We start from the raw sequence: 9,496 nt of genomic DNA on the forward strand, positions 1-9,496 counted from the left end.
GCCACCCAAGCAAAAGAAAAAGAAGAGTAAGGCTCAAAAGGCATGTTCTATATTGTGATCAGCATTATGCACAATAAGGACAATAACCCACCATTGTTTCTCCTCCATCAACTTCATTTGCTTTTCCCTCCTCAAAGTAGGAACCGTTGTCTGCCTTCGCTTGCTCCAAGTTCTAGCAATTCGTCTAGATGACTTAAACCCGAATAGTTAAGTCATATGTAGTCAATTGCCCATTGTGTTTTGATTTGTTTTATCTTGTTAATGTCCATTTTAATTACACACAACTGCAATATTTTAATACATGTGAGAACTGAGAACATAAGTCAGCCATATGAATCGCAATTCTAGAATCTAGAAATAAATTAGATTGACGCAAACGATTACTGCTTTAATTGATGGATCGAGACAGTTTCCAGAAATTACAAAAGAACGCTGTCATATTAACAACTACGTGCCGGTTCAGCCCGACATTAAACGCAATTCGAATTAATGAGAAGCCAAAATTCAACCAAGAAATACATTACCTCAATCAAGCTTGTGTTCTCTCGGCACCTTCCTTGGTAAAGTAACTCGAATCTTCTGCAAGAGGACCAGATAATTTTCAAAATACCAAATTGAAGTACCTTTCGAAACTTGTCTTTGCTTGAACATAAAATGAAAAAGATTACAAAAACTTGCATCTGTGGCTATTCTGGAGTTAGCTCATCATGCAAGTCAAAATCCAAAGCAAACAGATTAAAGAATCTGTAGTGCCTTGTTATCCCGATCACTTCGAAAACTTGAGGATCAAAGAGCTAAAAACAACATAGTAATCTTTCATCAATCACGGAAGGAACCTTATGATTTCTTGGCCGGAAAATTAAATTTGAACCGACAGACAGGAGGCTGGCGATCGAGTGCAATGGATGTGGTGTTGAGTTCGTCGAGGCCTCAACCGAGTATTTGTTGGAGGAGATCGTGGATTTGGAGGAGATCCACGTACCTTGTAGAGACGATTTGTGAATGTAAATCAATTATATCTGAGAGAATCGTGGTGCATAGTTGTGTGGAACGGTTTGCTGGAGATGTGGATTGATTTTGAATGAGATATTTTTGAGCTGAAACAAAAGGGCAAAATGGTCAATAAAAAATTGGTGTCCGCTTCGACAGTTTTTATGTGCCTCTCATCTTTAATAAAATAGTAGAGATATTGGCATAAAAAAAAATGAAATAAATTTTCTACATTTTTTCAAAATATTGCATATAATTAAAAAAATTAAGATCTTTTTTTGATAACAAAATATAAGATATTTCAACTTATTGATAATTGTTTTATTGTGTTTAAAATAATATTTTTTTGAAAAACTTTGTGTGAAAATCCATCAAATAAATATTTTTCTGTTTCATATAAAAATCTCACCAAATCAAAGTCCCATATTTTCTTTCTCTGTTACCTTATTTATTAATCATTATATTGCAAAAAATTTCATTAGAAATTTTTAAAATTGTTGTGAAAAAGTAAAAATTTATGGTAAAAAGTAAAAATCTCAAACTCTCAAAATTTACCAAACTATACACTTTATAATATTTTTCTCTCTACTCAATTGTTATTTTCTTCACAAATGAGAGATCTATCTATAGAGTTTCATTACACATAATCCAAAAATAAATTCATCATTACATACATCATCACACAGTAATTTTCAATATTCAACACCTAATTTTACCTAATTTTCAACATTCAACATTCAACATTCAACATACACATTTTAATATTATATTTTCAACACTCCCCCTTGTGATGATGATCATAATGATTGTCTTCATTACGTGTTTTTATACTGCCTCGTTAAAAACCTTACTTGGAAAAACCCATTGGGATAAAAACCATAGTAAGGGAAAAAAAGTGCAGTCACGTAAACTCCCCTTGATGTTGACATGAACAATTCTTCACAAATTTCGTAGATTGCGCATCCCAATATTATATATGTGCTTTCTGAATATTGACGTAGGAAGTGCCTTTGTGAAGAGATCTGAAGAGTTTTCACTTGATTGAATGTGACGAACATCAATACATTTATTCTTCTCAAGCTCCTTGGTGAATGCGAAGAACTTAGGAGGAATATGTTTATTTCTGTCGCTTTTTATGTATCCTTCTTTCATTTGAGCAACACATGCAACATTATCTTCATATAGTATTACAGGCTTCTCATCGAATGATAATCCGCATGAAATTTGAATATGTTGGGTAATTGATTTTAACCACACACATTCACGACTTGCTTCATGTAGTGCAATAATCTCGGCATGATTTGATGAAGTTGTTACGAGCGTTTGTTTCTGTGAAAGCCAAGATATTGCCGTGCCTCCACGAGTAAATACATATCCAGTTTGGGAACGTGCCTTGTGTGGATCAGATAAGTATCCAGCATCAGCATAACCAATTATACTTGGATTAGCATCTTTTGAATACAAAAGTCCCAAGTCTGTCGTTCCTCGTAGATAACGGAATATATGTTTAATTCTGTTCTAGTGTCTCTTTGTTGGATATGTGCTAAATCTTGCCAACAGATTCACGACAAAAAATATATCAGGCCTTGTACAATTTGTAAGGTACATAAGGGCACCGATGGCACTTAGATATGGTACTTCTGGACCAAGAATATCTTCATCATCTTCACATGGACGGAATGGATCCTTTTCTATGTTTAATGATCTAACAACCATTGGAGTACTTAAAGGATTTGATTTATCCATATTAAAACGTTTAAGGATCTTTTCTGTATATACTTGGTTTTTCAAAGATCCTTCATTTCAAATTCTTCCTTCAAGTATGACACAACTTCTTGAATTTCCTTACTCGTTCCAATGATGTTTAAATCGTCAACATATACATCAATAATTACGCATCCGGATGTTGTTTTCTTAATAAAAACACAAGGGCATATTGAATTATTTACATATCCCTTCTTCATCAAGTGATCACTTAGCCGATTATACCACATTCGGCCGGATTGCTTTAACCCATATAATGATCTTTGTAATTTCACAGAATAACATTCTCTGGGTTTTGAACTTTGTGCTTCAGGCATCTTAAATCCTTCAGGGATTTTCATATATATATTACTATCAAGTGATCCATATAAGTAAGCTATAACAACATCCATAAGACGCATTTCTAAATTTTCAGATACCGCCAAGCTAATCAAATACCGAAACGTAATTGCATCCATCACGGGAGAATACGTTTCTTCATAATCAATTCCAGGCCTTTGAGAAAAACCTTGTGCAACAAGTCGAGCTTTATATCTTACGATTTCATTTTTCTCATTTCGCTTTCGAATAAAAACCCATTTGTATCCAACAGGTTTTACACCTTCAGGTGTAAGGACTATAGGTCCAAAAACATTACGTTTATTTAGCGAATCTAATTCAACCTGGATGGCATCTTTCCATTTTATCCAATCTTGCCGATTTTTACATTCACCAAAAGATTTTGGTTCATGATCTTCGTTATCATTTATGATGTCGATTGCCACATTATAAGAAAATATATCATCAATTTCATCTATATCTTTTCGGTTCCATATTTTTCAAGTATTAATGTAATTGATAGAGATTTCATGATTCTCGTCAGTTTGTGGTTCTGACAGAACATTTTCATCATCATGTGTTTCTTCAGGAACACCATTCTCTATTTTGTGATCATCATGTATTTCTTCAGAAACATCATTCTTTATTTTGTGATCATCGTGTTTCTCTATGAATTTTCTTTTTCGAGGATTTTTATCCTTGGAACCGACTGGCCTTCCACGCTTCAAGCGTTTAATGACATCATGAGTATCTTCCATTTGTTTCTTTGGAATTTCAATTCGAGCAGGGGCATTTGCAGTATGTATATATGATTTAGTTACCCTTTTGTGTCTGCAAATGCATCTGGTATTTGATTTGCTATTCTTTGCAAGTGCACAATTTGCTGTACATCCTTTTCACATTGTTTTGTTCTTGGATCCATATGTAACAATGATGATACATACCACGTAATTTCCTTTTCGGTATGTTTCTGTTCTCCCCCTAACATTGGGAAGATTTCCTCATTAAAATGACAATCAGCAAAACGTGCTGTGAACACGTCTCCTGTCTGAGGTTCAAGATATCGAATGATTGATGGACTATCATAACCGATATAAATTCCAACCTTTATTTGAGGTCCCATTTTATTTCGTTGCGGTGGTGCAATAGGCACATACACCATACATCCAAAAATTCTCAGATGAGAAATGTCTGGTTCTTTACCAAATGCAAGCTGTAATGGAGAGTATTTATGATATGAACTCGGTCTGATGCGAATTAATGCAGCGGCATGTAAAATTGCATGTCTCCATATAGAAATAGGGAGTTTTGTTTTCATAATCATTGGTCTAGCAATCATTTGCAGACATTTAATCAATGATTCAGCCAATCCATTCTGTGTATGTACATGAGCAACAGGATGCTCAACAAGGATTCCCATAGACATACAATAATCATTGAAAGTCTGGGAAGTAAATTCACCAGCATTGTGGGGCCCCGGGTCCGATATCTAATACTAATAATTTTTAATGTATCAAACCAAACGATTTAATAAAATACATAATTTGTTGTACACAAATCCACATAAACATCGTCAAAGTAATTTAATGGTCTCAAATGTTTGAAATAAAATTTTCAACATGTCAGAATAAAATAGTGAACCAAATAAATCCAAACATCATCACATAGCTTCTAAGACCCAGGAATCTCACTTTAACTCGTATCTCCTGGCCTGGAACTGGACTCTGGCATCCCAAGCCTCGCCTCACCTACCGTCAAGCACATGAAAACAAGAGGTAGCCGACATGCCGGTGAGTATAAACCCAATATGATGCAATCAATAACATATGAGAATTAAAATTTCAAATAGTTCATATAAATTCATAAAGATGCAATATAATGCAATGCATGATCAGAAGCTGTGGCTATCAATAAATCTCAAGATCAAGTGAATCATCTGGTCATAGGGTACCCAAGGGAAGAGAATCTCCCAGCAACATACACCGACTCATCCGCTCGAGGTGAGGTGTTGTGTTCTACAATCCCAAGACTATGATGCGCCTATAGAGAGTGTTCAGGCCATAGCAGCGACCTCCGCATACACTATGCCAACTCAACTATAGCCCCATACGTCCAACAATTCAATAATTCAAGGCGACCTCCGCCATATCAAATCTGAATCAACAAGTGGCTCAATATGCAATGTCATGATGCAAATCAATATCATCATCTCGATATCATAACAACTCATCTCAATACAACAATCATCATCAAATCACCAATAGTTCATCAAGCCATAGAGTTTTCAATTTAAAATAAAAATGATACTTTTACCTCGTATGTTACCGACCGTAACATACCTTTCAAATATTACCAAAAGAAGATCAAAATATATTGTCGAGAAGTCTTGAACCCTCGCAGTCTACTCGATTCGCTATCAACCAACTTAGAGTAAATAATCTTGAGCCAACCCAAGTCAATACTTCAACTGAATCTTCAATACATAATCAAGATCTCGGATTACTTATCAACACATAGCACTTTTTGTACAAAATTCATAATTAATTCAATACGGCTTCAAATCAAGATCCGCAAATTGGATATGCAACAAAACTCAAATCCCAACCATTCTTCTTCAGAACTTTTGTCAAATAAAGTAATTTACTCATTCGTTCATAATCTGAAACATAGAACATAATTTTCGAAATTCTGCACCAACACATTTCTGGCACACTTTAGTATTTTGAGCATAACTCCCTCAATACTCAATGGAATCAAGCCAATTTTATATCATTTCGAAGACAAGACAATTTCTATAACTTTCATATGAACACCAAAATCAGAATCCCAACCGATTAATACCAGAATTCGAATAAACAGACGACACAGACACAAAATCGGGATTCTAGACCATGTTTAGTAAATATAGCATATCTCTTTCAATTCTTCATGGAATTGAGTTATTCTTGTACCAAATCGAAGCTAACTCGATGCTCTACAAGTTCGACGAAGACCATAACATCAAAATCCAAATAGAACCATCTCATATATCCAAAATACGGTAGGCATAAAAACTGATCTTGCATAGAAAAAAGAAATCATGCTCATATCCATTTTAAATTCAAACCAACACCAATACTACATCTCCAACATCTCAATATCTCAAATATCAACTCAAATATCAATTCTAAATTTCAACCCATTTCCAAACTTGAATAAAAATGGAAGATACTTACATCTTCGTGAAGCCCGTGACGAGAGGATCACAAATCTACCTTTATTATATAATTTTCTTGAGCAAATCTCTCTTAATCTTAGAAAGAAGATTTGAAAATAGAGAGAAATGGATGAGGGTTCGTTTGAGGAGGAGAAAAAATGATTGGAGGAGATGAAAGTTGACTCAAATATTGATTTTTCGCGTCTGGAGCGCCGCAGCGCCAATTTTTTAGCGCCGCAGCGCTGAACTCTCGGCCTGTTAGCGCCTAGGCGCTATTTTTCTAGCGCCGCAGCGCTTGAATAGTGCCGATGAACAGTACCCGTGAACAGTAACTTTTTCTATTTTTTTTTAAATATTTTTTTTTTAAAATTCGGGTATTACAAGCATTATCAAGTCTAATTTTCTTGATTGTATAATCGGGAAATTGATTCCTCAATTTTATTATTTGAGCAAGTAATCTTGCAAATGCAACATTTCGAGTTGACAATAAACATACATGTGACCATCTGCTGGAGGCATCAATCAATATCATAAAGTATCTGAATGGTCCACATGGTGGATGGATTGGTCCACAAATATCACCCTGAATACGTTCAAGAAACATTGGTGATTCAATTTGGATTTTGCCTGGTGATGGTCTTATAATAAGTTTTCCGAGAGAACAAGCTTTACATGGAAACTTATTATTCTGAAAGATCTTCTGGTCTTTCAACGGATGACCATGTGTATTTTCTACAATTCTTCGCATCATTGTTGAACCAGGATGTCCCAATCGATCATGCCAATTGATCAGTATTGAAGAATTATCAACTACCATGTTTGATTCAATTGGACTTATATATGTATAATGCAATCCAGTAGAGAGCATTGGTAGTTTTTCAATCACATATTTCTTTCCTGATTTATATGTGATAAGACACATATATTTCTCATTCCCTTCATTCATTGTTTGAGTATCATACCCATGGGAATATATATCATTAAAACTCAACAAATTTCTTTTCGATTGTGGTGAATATAAAGCATAATTGATCAAAAATTTTGTACCATTAGGTAACAAAAATTGTGCTTTACCACATCCTTTAATCAAGTCTACAGGACCTGATATTGTATTCACCGTTGTTTTTGTTGGTTTTAGTTCCAAGAAATATCTTTTATCTCGGAGGATAACGTGCGTTGTACCACTATCGGGTATGCAAACTTCAGCTTTGCTCATAGCATTTTCCATATTTGAACTTCAAAAAAATATATGCAATGAAATAAATTACTGGCAATATATATTTAAATATAACACATATCATAATTATATAATAAAACATTATTCTATGAATACATGAAAATAAATTATTGTACATTTATATTCTACCATTATATTGTTCATTTTCAGAGAAATCGTTGAGAAAATCTGCAGCATCAATATTGTTCATTTCTATCCCACCAGCATATTGATCATTTCCAGAGAAATCATTCATAAAATCACCAGCATCAAATTAGTTGAATCACTCAAACGGTCACTGCGTTCAGTGAAGTTGGTCTCCTTTTCTTTCCCCTTTAATGATTCTTTATAAAGTTTACAAAGGTGCTCAGGGGCTCGACAAACTTTGGACCAATGTCCTGGAGTATCACATCTGTAACAAGAACTTTCATATCTTTTTGAGTGATTCTCATTAACACTTGTATTCTCATGATGCCTTTTCAGTGGATGGTTTGGGACGCTCTTTTGAGATGAGTTATAAAAATAACTATCTCTATTATTTTCAAAACCACGGTCGCGTCCACGACCACGACCAATTCCACGTCCACATCCACGTCCACGACCTCGACCTCGACCAAAACCTTGTCTTTGAAATTGATTTTGGTTTCCAGGTTTAAATTCATTTTTACTTACAACATTTACTTCTGGAAATGCTGTTGATCCAGTGGGTCGGGACTGATGATTTCTCACTAGAAGCTCGTTGTTCTTTTCCGCCACAAGAAGACAGACGATGAGTTCAGAATATCTCGCGAATCCACATACTCTATATTGTTGCTGTAGAGTAATATTTGATGCATGAAACGTGGAAAATGTTTTTTCAAGCATCTCAGATTCTGTGACCTCATGTCCACAAAATTTTAATTGCGAGATTATTCTATACATCGCCGAATTGTAATCACTGACTTTTTTAAAATCTTGGAATCTCAATGTATTCCATTCTTCCCGGGAGGTCGGAAGTATAACTTCTCTTATATGTTCGAATCTTTCTTTTAATCCCTTCCACAAAGCCATGGGATTTTTTTTCAGTCAGATATTCACATTTCAATCTATCGTCGAGATGTCGACGCAAAAATATCATGGCTCTTGCCTTTTCTTGTGACGTGCATATGCCATTCTCTTTAATGGTCTCGCTTAGACCCAATGACTCAAGATGCATTTCTACATCTAGAGTCCATGGCATATAATTTTTCCCAGTAATGTCAAGAGAGATGAATTCGAGCATTGTCAAGTTTGCCATGGTGGTACTAAAAATCACGATGCATTTTATTAGTTAATGAATATTGCAATACAAAGTAATGGATAAACAACAAGTACAAGTATTCGTAAAAATAAAGAAAACATACGAGGAGGATATTCTCCGATAAATACAAGACTCGTGAGTATGATAACTAAAATAATTAAAAATAACCTTGCGAAAGCCATCTTCTTTTTTTCTTCGAAAAATTTGATGATGAATAATTTTTAGAGAAGAAGAGAAAGTTGGAGTGATTGAATGTGTTTATGAGATCATATTTATAGGGCAAAAACTAGCCGTTTTTTACCATTTATGACCGTTGGTGTACAAAAAAATAAAGGTATGTATTTGTATAATTTTATGGTAATAATATGGTATATATAATATTAAACATGTTTAAATAATTATGTATATCATATCATAATATTATAATGAGTGTCATAATTTATTTTGTTTAAAAACCTTATAGGCTTTTATACTTGTCGTATCCATTACCGGGAGTATGGGATGTCGTCTTAACATCCTCCCAGGATTTATAACAAGTTTATGAAAAATTTATTTTATTATTTCTAATAATAACATTATATTGTATATTAAATAAATACACAATAAATAAATAATAGTAAAATAAATATAATTACTTTTGTTACCTTTTTCTTCTGTTTGGAGCTTGGAAAAGTATGTAGGACTTTTAGAGCTTAGTGCTGATAACGTGTTGTGAAAAAGTAAAAATTTATGG

This window comes from Primulina eburnea, chromosome 16 (genome assembly GCF_022965805.1).
Source record: "Primulina eburnea isolate SZY01 chromosome 16, ASM2296580v1, whole genome shotgun sequence".
Taxonomy (NCBI): Eukaryota; Viridiplantae; Streptophyta; class Magnoliopsida; order Lamiales; family Gesneriaceae; genus Primulina; species Primulina eburnea.